Here is a 19,427-nt window from a genome sequence, read left to right on the forward strand (position 1 = left end):
GTCAAATTGTTGTTGTGTAAAGTCATTTAACTGACAATTAAGTAAGTTAATGCGCAGAGTCTGTCTGTTAACTTGTACGTACGATGACATTTACCAGTCCAACAGCCAGACCCAGATGTGACTGCATAAATCATAATAATTAAAGGGAAGAGAGCTGTGTTCCTTGTCTGCCTTTATTCACAATAAGTACTGTGCAATGTTAGCGGCAAGATCGAGGAGACTGTCAGGAGAGTGTGCAGGAATAGCAACGCTTTCCCTCTCTTTCCATAAATCCAACAGCGCTGTCCCTGTAGAATAGTATTGTTATTATTATTACATTTTATTTATAGGGCGCCACAAGTGGTCCGCAGCGCCGTACATACAGTTAAGGATACACAGAACATTACATTATAATACAGTAACCAAATTATAAACAGAACACAAGTAACAAATAGCAACACAATTCTACATACACAATACAGCTGGGAAGGTGAAGGCTGTCATAGAAGTGCTAGAGAAAAAGGCTGTGAGACCCTGCTCCTAGGAGCTTACAATCTATTGTGAAGAATGTTATATTTACAGTGATTTTCCTTTTTCTTAACGTATTGTGTTAAAAAAAAACTCAACCGAAAACTGCGATCACTACAGTATGTTGTCATTATAGCCCGTCTTCTAGTTACCGATGTCCTGATCTGCCAGCATCCTGTAGCTGTCAATTATCTGCGTCCAGTTCCCTGTACACTAGTCACTATCACCCAATTCATACAGGCAGATGTGTGTTGCATATAGCAGATAGAATTGGCTGATTTGGGAGATTAAGGGTTAAATGTAATAGTCTGCGACTTACGAGCATCAGGTGACTTCCCAGCGCGTTTGCCCAGTGTTTTTAAGGGTCAATCATTTAAAAGGTCAAATCAACCTGGTTTTGTCCTTTTAAATGATTGCCCCTTTAAATCATCAGGCAGACCTGGGGATAGGGAGGGGTAAGTGCAGACAGTAGTTTCCGACAGTGCTGGGGCCAAGGAGGAGGTTAGAGGCAGGCAGTACGAAGGGTAGTGAGGGGGTTAGGGTAGATAGCTGGGGTAGTATTGGGGGCAAGGAGGAGGTTAGAGACAGGCAGTGCTGGGGTAAGGTGGGCAGTGCACACAGTTAACAGTCTGGGGTAAATGGGAAATACACACAGTTACGCAGTCAGGGTTAGAGGGGGGTGGCCACAGCAGTCAGGGAGGTTTAGGTGGGATGCACATGGTCACACAGTCAGGGTTGGGGGGCTGCACCCAGTTACACAGTCAGGGTCTTTTCTCTGTCACCAGCCGTCAGAGCAGCACATCCCCCTGTACATGCTGAGAGTCCTCCCAGCACCTCCGGACCTGAGTCCTCCTGACTGCTGTCCCTGAATGCAGAGTCCATCCATCTTCTGAAGAACGCGCTGGCACAGCGGGCACGGAAGGAGGGGGGGTGGTGTCAGGTAGCAATTAAATCAGATGCTGCCGGCAGCCATTGGTTGAGGAGACGCTGCCGGCAGCTATGGGTAATCCACCGGCGGTGATGGGTGCAGGAGACGCCGCCGGCGGTGATTGATTGGCTGCTGCTGCGGTACAGGCAGCACACTCAGCCAGCGCGTCCTGCGGGACCCGCAGAGATTTAAAAAATGGGTCCCCATCTTGCTATAGCGCATATTTTGCAAACCCTATCGCCTAGTGTGCTCTTTAGTCCCAACCATTACATGTCCGTAAGAATAGCGTGCAGAGTCCTAAACAGGGGTGTAACTAGAACACTCTGGTCCCTACAGCAACATTTTGAAGGGACCCCGAATGCTTCCAGTGACATAAATCTCTCCTCAGCGGTTGTACTATACAGACTACTGTACTCAACACACTCTAGTATTATTGTGGCGAGTAGTCTGTAGACTGCTCCATGTACTTGGTACAGTGTCACCTGTCCTTACCGAGCTGTTCATCATTGATGCCGATGTGAGATGATTGCAAGGGAGTCGGCCCTGAAGCCTCCAGTCCCATAGCAAAGGCTTCCCCCGCACCCACTATAGTTACGCTATTGGTCCCGAATCTGAACCCACTATAAACCAGCACTCTAGAGGAGAGGAGGTGGCCCGTGTGCAGTCTCCGACACGGCCCCTCGGAACTGGCTGGCAGCTCACTGACCTGTGCGTGGCCAGTGCCGGAGTTATAGACTCTGGACACTAGAGTTCGCCCAGAGTCTATAGAGGATGCGCTGGTCACCGGGAAAATCCACTGCACTTCCCTGTACTGCGCATACGACGGGAAAATGGCCACGGCGGCCATTTCCCAGTCGTTTTTACAGTGCCGAACCCCCGCGCCGATGTGGGACTCTGGAAACATAAGTAATTCTATGGGTGTATGGTGTGCGGTGCGGGGTCTCCCTGGACCCCAGGGGCACGTGTTCCCCGCACACCCTGCACCCATTATAGATGCGCCCCTGCCACTTGCAGATAGTGAAACCACAGTAAGATTACAACATTGTAATCGTACAGTCGTTCCTCTTCCCCTGCCGTGCCTACACTGATAGATATGTCATTCAGTGCAGGGACCCTCCCTCATCCCTGAACATGGTCAATCTGTCATCATCGGCAGATTGACCAGCATGTTCAAGCGATGATAGATGTCAAAAACGATCAGCGGGAGTTGGTAGTTTTTGACATTTTCATGCCCGATTTGTGCACGATTAATGAACAATAACGTTATTGTCCAATCGCTCCTTTTAATCGGCAAGAGGATCCCCACCTTTAGACATAAACTTCATCCATATTCGTATTTCCACTATAAATTATGATTGGGATCCTAGCTGAAGACCTCGGAAATAGAAAGTTGATTGGAACGGTCTTAAAATAACAGCTCTTCGAAAGCCCTCCTGGCTTCTGACGGTAACGTGCTAAAGTCACAGTAACCGGCTGCAGCAGATTGTTCTGCTGTTACTGGTTCATTGTGAGCTCCCATCCTTCATCTATAAGTGACGAGATGTACAGCCCAGCACCAGGAGACGCTGTGATTCTGTGAATATCCTAGGTGTGATACAGGGGCCCCTGTGCAGAGCCCATCCTCTCTGCAGCGTAGTAGACCCTGGGATGCGCAGATCTCCCGGAACATAGGCCAGCATGCTAAAATGCCAATGCCTGTAGCGCCGTGGCAGGACTCTGGAGAGGAGAGGATCAGTGGCGGAACTCCCGGATGCAATGGCAGCAAAAGCCTTCGGGTGTCAGGGCACAATCCTTCTATAACCACTGCCTGCGCCTGTTGATCACTGATTCATCTTAACCTGCTGCCTGCTTCACTGCAATCTGTGGGGACCGGGAAGCCGCTGGTGTTGCCTGGTACAATAAAAAAATTTGTTTGTTGTTTTTATGGCGACACAACGCGCGTGCCATCACGCCACTCCACAAGGTAAGTGTCTGTGGGCTGCAGCCGGAGGGATGTTGGAGCTGGATAGACAGAATGGGGCTGGTTAAAGAGACTCTGGGGGGGCTGGAGAAACACTGCAGGCCTGGGAGACAGAATGGGGCTGGCAGGTGAGACACTGGGGGGTTGGAGAGACAGAAAGAGGCTGGATTTGGGACAGTGCGGGGCCTGGAGAGACACTGGGGGAGCAGGAGCAAGCCAGAGCTACCACCATCTATTTTGTCCCCGGACGCCTGGTATGAAATTACACCCCTGGTGTGTAGAACAAGGGGCCCGTGTGCACTGCACACCCTGCACCCATAATAGGTGGATTTTCCTCTATGTACTACTGGCATATTTACCAATTTTATATAGAGGAAAATCCGCCTCACATAGCCATTTTCGGATATCCCTGCAAAAAGTAAAGTGTTCCCTAGATGTAATATAGAAAGGACTCTGCATGCGATATCCCTGATATCGGCCGCAGTCCCTCAATTTCAGACAGAGAAAGCCACCCCCATAGGTTTCAAAGGGGGCTCCTTAGTTGGCGAATTTACCAAGCTGGTCATCCTGTTGAGCTTCCTCGCCATGGTGCCCCTGTCCAAGAACAGCGCTGACTTATATGGGAGGTGCCTCCTGTTCACCAAGGGCGCGTGGCTGAGCAGGAACATCACGCTGGAGAGGGAGCACTGCATGCTGGAGTGGTGGTGGCCGGAGTCCGCCTTGTGGTTCAGCGTAGGGATGGACATCGGAATCTGATGCTTACTAGCCATCGATGCTTTTGTTCCGATGCTATTGTTTTTACCATTTGATGGTGGCGGTGCAATGTTTGTTTTTGTAATTCCAGATAGCTACAGTATTCCTCCCCTGGCTCTTTCCTGGCTACTGTTTCTGCATCCGGGCATCTTCATGGGTTCCTTGGAGGCTGTCTCTCACTCTCTGCTTTTAGAAATGACCCTGCTCAGTCCCTGACTCCCTCCCTTCCCCCCTCTAGGCTGCTACTAAGCAACGGGGAATGTTGCTAGCTCTGATTGGCTGTCACTGTCTCAGAGAGCCAATCAGAGCGCAGCCCCTGCAGCAGCAGTCAGTAACTCACACAGCACAACAGTTGTGGTTTTTTTTTTTTTTTTGACTTGCTTTAGTAAAATCATCACCGCTCAGCTCCGTCTTTTCATAGATTAGTGAAAACTCCATAAGAAAAAAATCTGTAAAAAGAGATGTGTGTGCAACCTTGATTACAGGAAACTATTGTATATTTAAATGAATAAAAATATATCTTTAGAATGTTCCATCAAAAGGGGTTTTCAAAAGACCTGGAACCTTTTTCGATCAGTAACTAAGCTGCTTTTTTTATTTACTAGGTTTTCTTCAATTAATACTTAAAATGACTAATGCAGTACTCCCCATTCTACTACAGGATACCGGACTCGTTACAGAACAATAAACGCTCTTGTGCTCGCCACTGGCTGCCATTGTCTGCCGTTTCATTTGTTTCCTTAGAAACTTACTGAATCAACACGGCACATACTGTACATGAAAAAAAAAAAAACATTTTTAAACAAAATTACACTGTTGTAGTTATAGAAAATACCATAAAAACCTGTTTGATTTATTTTAATGTTATTGTTTCCTTTTTCTTTCTGGGCCATAACAATGGCGTCCAAGCAGCAGGTGCTAGCTCTTATCCCCGCGGTAGTCCTGCTGATCAGGCAGCATTGAAATGATTGCCAGACGAAACCAAAGTTACTGTCTATCATCGACTCGTTTTAACACAACATACGCTGGCCCCCAGGGGTACTCTACAAATCAATCTGCTTTAACCTTTCCCTCCAAGGGTACTGTGGATGGCCTCTGAAATCACAGCAGAAAATAAACCCTCTACGAGGAGACATTGTGATCAGCGCCGAAGTCCCCTCTCTCTTATTCTGCATCTGAATTCCCAGGTGAGCGTTAAACACACACAAACGCAGACCCAGGGGATAGCAGCGGGAGAACATATGTCACATTAATGACACTTAGAGGTTTGTTTTTTCCCACATTAAACGCTCTTTGTGGACCTAATTGGAAGTATAAAAAGGAAATTCACTCTGACTTGTAGTGAAAGGAGAGAGATGCAGGTTTATTGGATGCTGAGAGCTTTTCTGAAGACAGAGACTGACGTATAGATCACTTAAAAATCATTTTGCAATTATATATATATATATAATTATAGGACCGATTTGGCAGTAATCAGGTGATCGGCCTGTTTTATCGAGTAGTGCGTAGGCATGAGCGTTTCGGCGATAAAACGGTTAAAAGAAAAAAAAAAGGCCACAAACGCTCTTCTTCGAATCGGTCAGACTTGCCAGAAGATATCGGCCAAAAGGTCCTGATTATTGGGTCTCAATGTTGAGACCGATCACCGTGGTGGCAGCCATTTTTTGGGCAGAACCAATAGTCATGAGGCTGCAGCCTATCAGTCTCCTAAAAACTTGTGACATCACTAACACATGAAGCTTAGATGTGCGCCCTAAGGAACATCCGACTTATTCATTACATAGAAATTGTGAAGAACAGTAAATACTGATTGTTCCCTACATGCCAACTGCAACTCTCTCCCAAAACAAAATCATACGGCCTTTTTTCCAGGTGGGACCGCTCACCCCCAGGCCCTGTGGAAGCCACACCCCCTGCACTCACTTCCCAACTAACTAGATTTTTTTAGACTTTTCTCCTGACTTCCAGGGATCTCGAGAGGTAGAGTACGGTATGTTCCCCTCATAGGCAGAGGGTGTCATGCATATGGCAAGGGTATTTTTGGGTATGTGGGTGAGAGGTCAGTTGGGGTTGGAATTGGTCTAGAGATTCAGAAGTGCCCGGGAGGGGATGTGACCACACTTCCATGTGACCTAACACAGGTCCCTCTGCGTGAAAATGCAAGTAATAAATTGTAAGCAATGAAGAAACTAATTACAGTTTCCAACCTTCATCTAATTTAGAGATTATCTGAATAGTGAAATATTTACCAGTCAGTAAAAATTAGAGATGAGTGGGTCCGGTCCTTGAGAACCAAACCCACCCAAATTTCAGGGATCCGGGGCGATCAGAGTGCCTGCCCCGGATCCCTGACCTGAGGCAAAACCTTGCGACCCCTCTGTCGAGTCGAGAGGTTTTGTTTTCAGCGGGTTTAACGCTGATTGGCTGAGAGCCATGACAGACGGCTCTCAGCCAATCAGCATTAAGCCCATTGAAACCACTAGAAAGGAGGAAAAAAAGATGGCGCCCACCATCCCCCGCCGCCTGACACCGTTGGAACCCCCCACGCTGCCGACACCGCTGGCACCACCACTGGCAGCATCCCCCGCTGCCGACACCGCCGGCACCACCACTGGCAGCATCCCCCGCTGCCGACACTCCTGCTCAACGTACTGAGGACACCGTCACGTCAGCGACCCCCACACTGCTGACACTCCCACAGTGAGGACCCCACCAGCACCCCTACACTGCCGACACAGTCAACAAACCTGCACTGAGGACACCGCTGGCACCCCCGCTCTGCCAACACCCTGCATTGAGAACACCCTTGCACTGCCGATACAGTCAGCAAACCTGCAATGAGGACATCGCTGGCATCCCCGGTCTGCCGACACCACCAGTACCCTTCACTGAGAACACTGCCAGCACTGCCATTCCATGTACTGAGGACACCGCCAGCAACCTCTGCACTGCCGACACAGCCAGCAAACCTGCACTAAAGACACCGCTGGCACCACTGCACTGCCGACACAGCCAGCAAACCTGCACTAAAGACACCACTGGCACCCCCACACTGCCGACACAGCCAGCAAACCTGCACTAAAGACATCGCTGGCACTGCCGACACATCCAGCAAACCTGCACTGAAGACACCCCCACACTGCCGACACAGCCAGCAAACCTGCACTAAAGACACCGCTGGCACATCCGCACTGCCTACATCACCGGTACCCTTCACTGTGGACACCGCCAACACCGCAACACTGCCATTCCATGTACTGAGGACACCGTCAGCAACCCCGCTCTGCCGACACTGCTATCACAGTAAGTGCACTATTCGTGTATCCAACCCACACTGTATATAACACACTGTATCAGTGTTGGAATTTAGAAACTGAACTGCCACATTAATGCCGCCCACTGTGTCACTTAGCTTAGTCAGCCAGCTAGCTGGATGCAACCTTTTGGCCTTAACTAGATGAAGCAAATAATATTATGACGTGGTCAAAATTGATTGGGAATTACTGGAAATAAATGTTATTGAGGTTATTTATACTGTAGGAACAAAAACAGGCCCATTGTATGTGATTTTAGCTGTTTTTATGGTTTTTAAGAAAAAAATCCAGATCCAAAAACACGAAAACAAAACACCAAGGAAAAAAATCCAAATCCAGATCCAATACCAAAACCAAAACACGAGGGTCGGCGCACATCTCTAGTAAAAATCCTACAGTTCCAACAAGCTAGAAATCGCCTTTTGAGCTGATGGTAACTTGGTCAGAATGTTAAACCCGTAGTTATAAATTATTAGTACAACTAAGAACAAACAACTTTCTCCCTCTAATGGAATCTGAAACTCGGATCTGAGAGAAACGTGTCCAGAGACTGACAGTATCATTCCCCAACACAATGTACCGCGGCCGAGGAGACTGATCTTCGACCCAATCACTGAAAGGAGAACACTGAAACTTTAATGTGAACCCAAAGCACACGGCCGTCTATGCAGGTGCACAACAATTATTAGATTTGAAATTCTAATGACTTCAGGATCCCACTAGAGTCTCCACGGTTGGGTGACCCCATTATTTTACATCCACCATTCCCGGACCTGATCGACTTAATTATTCCGACTGTTGAGACATTTAAGACACGACTTTCTGATTTTGTTTTAAACCGAATGGGACAACTTCAAGTACTTCATTATAAAAATAGCACAAAAGGAAACGAGGGCTCTGATGAAGCAGAATCGCTAAAGAAAAGGGCTTTTTATTTTTTAGGGACTGTGTACGTACAGTGGACAATTGTTCAATCCATTTGCTGGTTCCAGCAGACATTCGGGGCTGGGAAAGCCTGTCAAATATTCAGAGGCTCAAAACCGTTTGAGGCTGAGACACAAAGACGGATCTAATGATTGAACTAGCTAATGAGTATATCTGAAGACTTTAATTTTAAATAATGAATATTAGAATGAGTCTGTCATACAGCTGTACAAATAGACTGAATTATGACGAGGGTAATTCCATTCCTGCTTATCATCTTTTTAAAAGAGCAGAAATAAATTTTTATATTTTACTGATATAGAACAAAAAAGTGTAAGGGAGCCTGTTGCGCTCGATCATCTGTGACACTACAAGTGCCAACCAGAGGAAGATGGGCATGCTGGGAGTGGTAGTTCCACACATGCCTGAAAGACGCATCTTTCATATGTCTGCATTATCATAAGTACAGGATAAAGGCTCTGATTCAGAGCCGCTTGCAAAAAGCGAGGTGATGGTCGCGACCATCGCAACCATCGGGCTTGCGACGAGACCCTTGTGGTAGGGTCTCGTCTGCCACAAGCCCCAGTGAGCTTCCTGCTCTAATAGAGAAGCTCACGAGTGATGTCAGTAGGGCTGCCCTCAAACGGCAGGCGTTCCTCCTCCATTTGGCCAGCCACCTGACAACTCACCTACAAAACGGGGTGAGCTGTCGATAAACATCGACAGCCACCCGTTTGTAGCGAGCCCTGAAGCGAGTGAATTTCTCACTCGCTCCGGGGCTCACGAACTGCGCACACCACGCGTGCGCAGTGCCCCACCATTGACCCGCTTGCGAGCGGGTCTGAATGAGGGCCAAAGTCCCCAAATGACCTGCTCATGTACAAGATGGAAGTGTAGGATACTAGGGCATTATTAGAACGATATTCTCCTTTTAAGAATGTCACAATTGAACGACCCATGTTACAGTTTACATGTATAGATGTTATATGTGATACAGCCACTGTATACAGTTTCCATTAACATTTATAGGATCACTACACCTCCGTCTCTGTGCAATATACTGTTAATAATGGCGGTATCTCTGCGTAGCGCAGTCCTTCTCTATGATGTGCATACACTAGGACACAAATCATCCTCTAAGTCTCCATAGTCCATACAGATCCTTCACAATAGCCCCAGTGTCCCTCTCAAGGCTCTATGTACTAAGCCCTGGAGACAGACAAGGGGCCTGATCAGGTTGGATCGCAAGGCTGCGGACGCACGCACCTGATGTTTGCGTTCTGCGCATGTGTATGCATTGCAGTGAGCACGTGCAAGCCGGCCACTACGCGACGGCACAAAGAAATGATTGACAGGAAGCATTATTTGGGGGTGGAGCTTGTGCCATTACAGGGGCGTGCATAATTAAGCCCCAGCGATGGCATACGCAGCCAGAGGTCTAGATGTGCGTATGGGTCCGTTGATACCGATGTTTTTGCTGACTTGCGGATGTATGTAATGGGAAGTGGGCGGCTTTATACAGTGGTGGGCTTCCTGGTATAGTGCTGCGATCGCATTCATTTGCATATTTTCGCAACGAGCAGGTGCGTGCGATTGCAGACGTGCGATCTGTGCTGAATCAGGCCCAAAGTACCAACTAGTCAGCTCCTGTAATTTTTCACAGCTTGTAACATGACAGGAGCTGATTGGTCGGTACTTTATCTCTCTCCACTTTATCCCTCTCCAAGGTTCCCTCATAGACCCCTATAAAATCTGCATCATTTTGTGAGGAAAATAGAAATACAATTTTAAGACTTGAGATTTATAGGTCACCAAGGTTCAGTGGTACGCCCAGTTATTAGGGGTGGTACTCCCAGTTATTAGGGGTGGTGCTCCCAGTTATTATGGGTTGTGCTCCCAGTTATTATGAGTGGTGCTCCCAGTTATTAGGGGTGGTGCTCCCAGTTATTATGAGTGGTACTCCCAGTTATTAGGGGGTGGTGCTCCCAGTTATTAGGGGGTGGTGCTCCCAGTTATTAGCGGTGGTGCTCCCAGTTACTAGGGGTGGTACTCCCAGTTATTAGGGGGTGGTGCTCCCAATTATTATGGGTGGTACTCCCAGTTACTAGGGGTGGTGCTCCCAGTTATTATGACCCAATTATATTTACGGTATCTCTGACAGCGATTAATACCGCATTGGGGACGGAATGCAGTAACAAAAATGCAGTTTTTGGGGGTTATGACCGCATTTCTCATATGCACCAAGCCCCGGCATGCGATACATTCCAGGACTTTGATGCGTTGGGCTTCTATTCATAGCTGCTCCACTGGGTGGGATCCAATCGGATCCCTCCCAGCACCTCCTGCGGCGCACGTCCTTCTGCGCAAGCACAGGACGACGCCGGAGGGACTCTGGGTCATAGACCTGGAAATCCCTCATTCGCAAAGGACAGTTCTTACCGAGAGAGCGGTCCTTTGTGCTTTCCTTCATGCATACCGGCGTACTCAACGCTGGCATGCATGCAAAGAGTGGCGGGATGCATTGACATTAAATAAAAATGTGCCCCCATCCCAACAACTTATGTGCACCCCCCCCTCTTTAATGGAAGCAGAGACGTGACTCACACTGCACCCCTGCAAGGCCTCCATAACTCCCTATAGAACAGATTACATAGAGCTCCGTTATAGAGCCTGGACTTTATTCCTCCAGTGTCACCAGCTGCTATTTGCTGTATGTGGAACAGATATGTAACAACCCCTTACAGTCCATGTCAGAGCGTTTCCAAAATGAAGGAGCTCCTCCTCCCTATCTGTAGCCGCAGAACAAGTTCTAATGTGTGTTAAATTCAAATATGGTTTTCAGGAATTAAATGTCCTAAAAGCCAGTTAGTCAATCTCAAAGTCCTGCCGTGCCTGAGCCTTGACTTGTACTTCTTAATCCAGAGGCGATAGCAAGAAGGGAAGGTAGCAAGAGCCTCTCAGTAACGTTTGGAAACAGTACAACGGAGAGACCATATAATTCACTCTGCAGATATAAACCAGAGGGGAGAGAGACTGCAGTAAACACTTTACCGCAAGTAATTCCTCAGTGCCACTTGTGTTTCGTCTTAAAAAGAACCTGAACTGACATTAAAATGGTCCCAGCGCCCCTCGCCTTCTCCCACTAATGATATGTAACGTCTGCTGAGCCGGCAATCACTGTGTTGGTGTCCGGTCTGATTGCCATCAATCCACGGTGTGATCTGGAGCTTTAAAAAGCTGAGCCGATTCGCAAGAGACTGGCACCAGCTCGCCCTTCAGGCGAATCCTGCCGTCAGGCATCAGTTCGCACATCAGTGAGATAGTCTGTGTCACACTACACAACAGTCTGGAGAGACCGCTCCAATGCAAGAGAAAGAAAATAAAAAAGCCTGGTCTTTTTGGATGGAGACTTAAGGGCAAACAATGTGAGGATAACGCAACATTAATGCTCCGACGTGGCGTTACGGCTTTGTATGATACAAAGTTACGTATCAAAGCGATAAAAATCATGGCGTTACATTGTTCTGTTTAAAGGCCCCTACACACTACACGATACTGCTAACTATTTGGCCGATTCCGATGCATCGGAACGACATATCCTTAATATCGTGCGTAGTGCGTGGTCCCGTGGGGTCGTCGGCTGCATCGCCTGATTTTTTTTGTACATGCAGGAAGATCAGACGATGCGGCTGACGATCCCATGCTGTGCCATGCGGCGGGGACCGCATATCGGACACCGGATCGCCCAGTGTGTACGGACCACCCGATATGTCGACTTGACAGTACCCAGCTTAATAATTTAGGGTGATGGAGAGAGAGTGTATGTTGCTAAATGCAAATTGTGCATATACGGTAAGGGTCTACAGGTTCCCAGAGCCTTCGCTCTTCCCTATGGGGCCGAGGTTCGGGTTGCGAAGAGGTATCTGCTCAGATCCCTCCGGCCTTTCGGCACTGTGCATATGTGAACGGGGGGGGGGGGAGGGGGCAAGTACTAATAACCCGGGCTTTCTGGAGGGGCCCGGGGGGGCCCGGGTCTGGCACAGCTCCCCCTCCCTCTTACGTCCAGCACACACTAAAGCAGCAGCTGGAGCAGTCTACTATGCCTATGCTGATCGCTCCCCCCATTGGCCGGGCTGAGGGGTACACAGCACCCCCCTCCCCCGCGCGCAGTGCCGCTGCAAAAATGATTTTATTTTTCTCTAAGGGTGTGTGGCCACACCTCCTGCAATTCGGCCACGCCCCCTGTCGCCTTGGCCCGGCGCGGCTGTCAGCGGCCCTGCCTCTAATGGAATCAGTGGTATTGCAGCTTTTTGGAGCAGCCGTCCTAGCACAGGAGCAACTTAATATTTGTGGCGAATCGAATACTTAATTATCGATGGCCAGTCGGTCTCCGATAATGAATAGGCCCCATAAGTGAGGGAAAAAAATATTATTGTAAAATTGGGGGGAAAAATTGTTTTATTCACAGAATAAAGCTTTTTAAAATGTTAGGACGTTATTCATCGCTTGTTCAATGAAATAGTTTCTGAATACTCCGCTCATGGTTACTTTGGCATTTGCTACTTAGCAGTTTGCAATATGCAAGACATCAGACCCACTGCATGAAAATGTAAATTTGCTGCCCTAGCAGAAGACATGTTTGCAGAAGTCATTAATGCCCAGTCATTGCTCCTGTCGTAAACATTACTGACACGCTTCTGTTCACAGACACTACTTGTCGAGGGTCAGCAATTACCCAGTACTAATTTATTGGGTTTACGCACCATCTCACCAACCCTCAGAGGTCATTTCAGCAGCAGAATTACCAATTGCCTTAATTTGCCTAATGATTTTGGGTCCTAAAGAGACGCTTTCCACAGAGTGAGGATTTTTTGATAGCGTTCATTCTAGCACCCTGCACCTGTCTTTCCTGCCTGGGGGTGTCACACTCTGCTCTGGTGTCTCTATCAGACTCAGCTGATGCAATAAACAACTGAGATACAGACCAGAGAAATCTAGAAGCACCAGAGCAGGAGAGCGACACCCCAAGCAGGAGAGAGGAACTGCACGGGTGCTAGAATGAACACTAATTTGACAGTGTATATGCAGGATAAGTGAGGGTTCTGGCTTTGACTACTGTGCCTAAATCATAAACCTTCCTCATCGTTTACTGCGTGTTAGAAGAATGGTACAAAAGACAGCGTTCCCTTGCCCCAACGCGGGCACATTAAGGAGTGGATGCAGATGTGAATGTGCCCCCACTTGCATATCGTATCTTGAGTGAGTTTGCATGCCCAGAAATGGGTGGCCACAAATCATACTTGCCGACATTTGGCTCCCTCCTTCCGGGAGGGAGCTGTCGGGCTTACAGGGCTGGGGGTGTGATGCAGCCAAAGAGGGCGGGGCCCGGCACATGACGCAGCATTGGGGGCGGAGCATGGGGGCGTGACAGCGCGATCGTGTCATTGTGGCTCCGCCCCCTCTTCACAATGCCGTGGTTAATGGCATTGTGCAGCGGGGGCAGAGCACGATGACGCGAATCGCGTCACCGGCCGCCCTGCAGCCGGGGTTTGTACCTAAAGGCGCGGGGGGGTGCGGGCACATCGCCGGGGGCCGGGAGGATTGCCTGCCTTCCCGGGAGGTCGGGAGCGGCACCCGATTTTCGGGAGGCTCCCGACCAAATCGGGAGGGTAGGCAAGTATGCCACAAATACGGGCAATACAGAATCGTTAGCATTTCAGTCGCATTTACACTGATGACCGAAGAACCTGGGTTGCAGTGAGGGGTTTTCAAGTAGGTAAAGTTCAAAGAAGGCGTGTTTATGCAAATGCAGTTTATGCAAAGGTGCTGTATACAGTGACTGATGTAATTAGGGTGATGCCAGTCTGCAGAAGTACATTATGCATTAAGTATAGGGGTAACTGGACATCGTTACTGAGGATGATTATTTATTTAATATTAAACCACACAACTTTGTACCCAGGTCTATTGCTCCAAATGGTTTCCCATGTGTGTGTTTATGGTCATTGTTTGTCTCAATGCACATAAGCACAATGGGCCAGATTCAGAGATGGAGGCTAGTGTGATTCTTACGCAGATCGCGCGATTGTTTGCCATTGCGCATGCATATAATTCGCGCTGCACACCCGCTGTGATTGTCTTGCGATTCTGCCCGCACAGATGATCCATTCGCAAAGTGAGTGACAGGTAGTCAGCGTTTTGGGGGAGGTAACGGGGGGTGGTCAATAAAACGCATGTGTTTCGGGACCATTTAAAGTCCGTTACATGGGTGTGCATAAATAAGCCCTTGCGATCTCCTGTGCAGCTGGTCAGATGGCCGCTCAAAGTGCGTCAATGTTGCTGATATTGACGCAGGTAAGTGTCATCGTACGCATATGAGAATGCAGCGGTGGGCGTCCTTATGCTCGGGTTTTCGCTGCTGCGTTCCGTGTGAAATCACAGTGGCGATCGCATTAGTGTCCATCTCTAAATCAGGCCCAGTGCTGCCATTGTGGCCCAGTTTGGAACAGAGACGAATGATTTGTTGAATACGACAAGTAGACAACCGGATGTAAACATGTGTGGGGACCATGAATACTATGGATGAGCTATCTGGATAATGTACACCACGGACCAGGAAAGCAGACCTGCAGAGGTTTCATAGCTATTCCACTTCTTGCTAAAACAAAATCTCTGCTAAGTACTAAGCAATTGGGAATGGATGTGACATTTTTATATTTGTAGATTCCAATGACATTTTCCTAGCTTTATGCTACAGTAGGAGGTGGAGAATGGGCCACGTACGACCTACTATAGAATATAAAGAAATAAACAGTGACGTGCGGTGAGGTCAATGGCTGGGGAGGCACACATGGAGAGGGGTTTGAGAGCTGGGAGCCTGTCTCTTGTTGCTGCTGACTGAGCTCCGACCTCTAAACACTGCAGGACACTTCCTGGTCACATGACACATCCAAGGTGTTCATCAGTGCTCAGGGCTTGCCCCCCCCATACTCAGAGGCATGCCTCTATTATATCTTTTTCTGTACAACTTACTGCCCATGGTGTGGCCACGCCCCCAACTCTGCAAGCAGTGTCTGACTATACAGAAGAGAGGTTGAGCTGTTGCTGCCTCATCTCTCGTCTCCCTGCAGTCCCAGGAAGCTCCATAAAGTTGATGAGTGTTACCTATAAAAATGATTACAATAAACAAAGATGTTTCTAAGTTTTAAATACCTCCTTTGTATTATTCTAATCATTTGTATGTCAAATCTCAGGAGTACGAGAGAGGAGGCTCTGCCTACCCTGACTGCACGTCCCTGGAAATAAACCATATTCTTTACAAAGGTGACATTGAGAAGTTTATTGTCCCGCGATTTAAATGCAATTTATCTTTTGATTATGTGGCTTTTTTTTTTCTCTTCCCTTTTATTGACAAAACCAATTGTCAGTCACCTGCCTCTGCCCATAAAGTGCCCCAGATTTCATCGTGACCCCACTAAACGTGACTGGCCTCCCTATGTGCGCCCCCAGCTTTCCTGTAATACAGAGGAACACGCAATGTGATTCATTCCGGCAGTAAAACATATCAAACTCGTTTGTCACTAGTCGCCGGGCTCCTGGTTCCTCAGCGGTCTGCAAAATAATACAGAAAGGTTATACAGCCTAAGGTGGGCCATTAAGTCCTGTAAATAGTATACCGCGGCACAGAAAAATAGGGCATCATTTACCAACTGTTACTGCTGCAGGTGCCGTCTCTCCTTGGCACGGTAATGCAGCTCTCGGGTCAGTTTTGCGGCTGTGCATCTGTGTAGCATATTGCTCTTTTTATACACTATGTGCTTTCGTTTGATTAAGTGGAAGTTCATTAAGTTAGAATGTCTGCGAGGACAAACCTGCTCACACACTAGTACAGCTGCCGAAAAACAGGACTATTTAGCCGAGGAACACAGAGACTTTAAATAAATCCGGCTGACAAATGCTTGATCTGATGACCATAGCGTCTCGGCATCTGAATGTGCAGCGTTGTGTGACAGTGGGAATAATACTAGATGCATTTTTTTTAAAACTAGGTCATACTACAACAGAGAGCAGAGGCTGATGAGAAGTTATGTATGTACATTCATTAACAGGCATAACGCACTGTGGGCCTGATTCAGACGCTGAGCGCTCGCAAGCGGGTAGATGTTAGCCCAGTGCGCATGCGCACGACGGACCCGGCTCCGTCGTGCGCATGCGCGAGACCTGGATAGAGACGGGCAAGCTACAAAGGGGGCGTGCGGTCGATGGTGAGTGACACACTTCGGTGGGCGTGCCGGGGGCGTGGCTGGCCAGACGGAGGCATTCCCATGGGAACGCCTACCGTCTGGGGCCGGCCCCACTGACATCACAAGTGATGTCAGTGGGAGTGCTTTCGGCTCTGATAGAGCCAAAAGCACTCCAGGGCTTGCGGCAAGGAGACCCTACCACAAGGGTCTTGTCGCAAGCCCGATGGTCGCGATGGTCTTGACCATTGCGACCATCATCATCATGGCTGCTCGCTATAGCTCTGGGTGGTCACCCACAGCTATGCGAGCGGCCAGGAGGCCGCTCAAAAAAACCAGAGGGCCGGACCTGATTCAGAGCGAGCACTCTGTCAGAGCGTCCAGCTCTGAATCAGGCCCTGAGAACACAGTTGTAAACATTTGAGGGTTTATTAAGGATGATTTGTAATAAGGGAGATGCTGGCATGTAAATTGCTCACTATGGGGCCTTTTTATTCTAGAGAGAATATCTTCCATGGAGATCCTATGCCAACAATAGCCTTCTACTTACAGCATAGCAAGGCAAGTATCTGCCATGTGCCATCCTTGCCCCCCCAAAATGTGGCATGATGACATCACAACGAGGGATCAGGGCTGCCTCTTTGTGACAGCCGTCTAGGGTACGCTGGACAGCCAACCCCTACTTAAGAGCCTGGTCAGACTGCTAACACGATACCAAAAAATAAGTGGGATTATATATACTTTCCTGGTCATTCTAAGATCTTCCCAAATTCTGGGGAGTTGTATTACACTCCTGGGTGAGCAGACCAGCCCTCCAGATTCCTTCCACTTATTGATGCGAATTTTGTTGAATCACGTCATTGCGCCCCACCCATATGTACAGCATGGGAAAGGGGGAGCATGGTGACGATTCATGGAGCCGTACACCTACACTGCAGTTTCCAGTGAAGTGGTCCCGCGTCATTGTGACCACCGTCCTCTCTTCACAATGCCGAGATTAACGGAATTTTGAAGCAGGGGGCGGGACCACAGTGAGGCAATTCAGTGTTTTCTCCATCTGAGTTCCGAACTTGGCGAGAAGACCAGAGTTGGGACCCAGTTCTACCCGGAACCCCAAAGTGATCCGAGCCGGGACTCTGGGCCTGATTCAGACCCGCTCGCGAGCGCTGATCGCTCGCAAGCGGGTCGAAGTTGGCGCCTGCGCGAGACCCGGATAGCGACGGGCATGCCGTCTCTCCGGGTCTCGCTACAAAGGGGACGTGCTGTCGATGCTGAGTGACAGCACGCCCCCTTTGGTGGGCGTGCCGGGGGCGTGGCTGCCTAGACGGTAGGCGCTCCCATGGTGATGTCAGTGGGTGGACTTCTTGCTCTATAAGAGCAAGAAGTCCACTGGGACTTGCGGCAAAGAGACCTACCACAAGGGTCTCGTCGCAAGTCCGATAGTCTTGACCATCGCGACCATCATCCTGGCCGCTCGCACTAGCTGTGGGTGGTCACCCACAGCTATGCGAGCGGCCAGGAGGCCACTCTAAAAATACAATAGCCGGGCACTGATTCAGAGCGAGCACTCTGAAAGAGCGTCCGTCTCTGAATCAGGCCCTTTGTTTGACTCAGAACCTTAAAGTTTGGTTGTGTTCAGTTTTCATCAAATCCGAACTGCTCATCTGTAAATATTATGAACCGTAACTATGTAACTAATCCATATTAATTACACACATACAGTAAGTCACTTACATTCTTGCAATACAAGAAAGAGAAAGAAAAGACAGCCAGTGGAATATAGGTCAGTTGAGCCCTAAACATACACACAACCTGGACGAGTGCAGAACATTTCATCCTGACATTTAATAAATAACTTTTACATTGACAGTTTTCCGTTTGACGTTCTGGAGGTCTGACTGGAGACGATTTGAAGAGATATACTGATGATAGATACGTTATACTGACATCCTGTCTCTGTCGTCGGCATTTGCTGACGGGAGACTGACCTGATAATCTTTCTGAAAGTGACTGATCGGCCATTGTTTTATGTTGGGTTCCAAGACCGCTCTACAAAACACTTTTTTTTTTTCATTTTAATGCTGTATAATAGAGAAGGAGATAAAATAAATCTTTGCTCTCTGATACTTTGTGCTGCTTATTTATGGATCTAAAGTAGTGATTTGGGATTTTACTTTTACGGAAATATGGTAGTGTGTGCGGTAAGTCACTTTGCAAACAAAAAAACTTTCTTCCAGAAAACGTCACTCAGTGTACATTTATATTCGCTCCCTCTGCAAACCACTAAAGGTGGCCACACACATGGCGATCTGCACACGATCAGCCGATGTGTACAATTTGTGTACGATTTCCCTTGAAACTCTCCCCGGCAGCTCTGTACACGATCTGCACACGATTTGGTGTCCGATCTTCAAACGATCTCTCCTGCATCCAGACTGTCACAGTGCATCGCGTCCTAGATTGTCAGATCTGCCCTACTGCACGGCAGATCTGAAGATGCAATGTGCGACCAGTGGGGACGCGCATCGTATCGTGATTGTGAGTGAGGACTCACGATTTACTCAGGATTTGGCCATATTCTACAAAATCTGTCATTCCAATGTGTCGGAATCGGCCAGATCGGGTAAAATATCGCTATGTTTGTGGCCAGCTTTAGCCAACAACGCACTCCTCTTGGTTCTTCCTTCTCACTGAACCCTGGGGAACAGAGCACAAATCCTGGGTCCTTGTTGTCAGCTTACCCCTAGTTTCTGTAACAGCTGGCCATTGCACAGCTATGAAAATCTCTTCTGGAAGCAAGG

At 48.4% G+C, this 19,427-nt stretch overlaps 1 protein-coding gene across 1 annotated transcript in view; it reads right to left on the reverse strand.

Annotated features, from left to right (window-relative positions):
* DIAPH2 (diaphanous related formin 2) overlaps positions 1-19,427 on the reverse strand; it is a 1,301,891-nt gene that overhangs the window by 25,193 nt on the left and 1,257,271 nt on the right. The window lies entirely within an intron of this gene.

This window comes from Taudactylus pleione, unplaced genomic scaffold, assembly GCF_031769625.1.
Source record: "Taudactylus pleione unplaced genomic scaffold, aTauple2 ptg000174l, whole genome shotgun sequence".
NCBI classification, from domain to species: domain Eukaryota; kingdom Metazoa; phylum Chordata; class Amphibia; order Anura; family Myobatrachidae; genus Taudactylus; species Taudactylus pleione.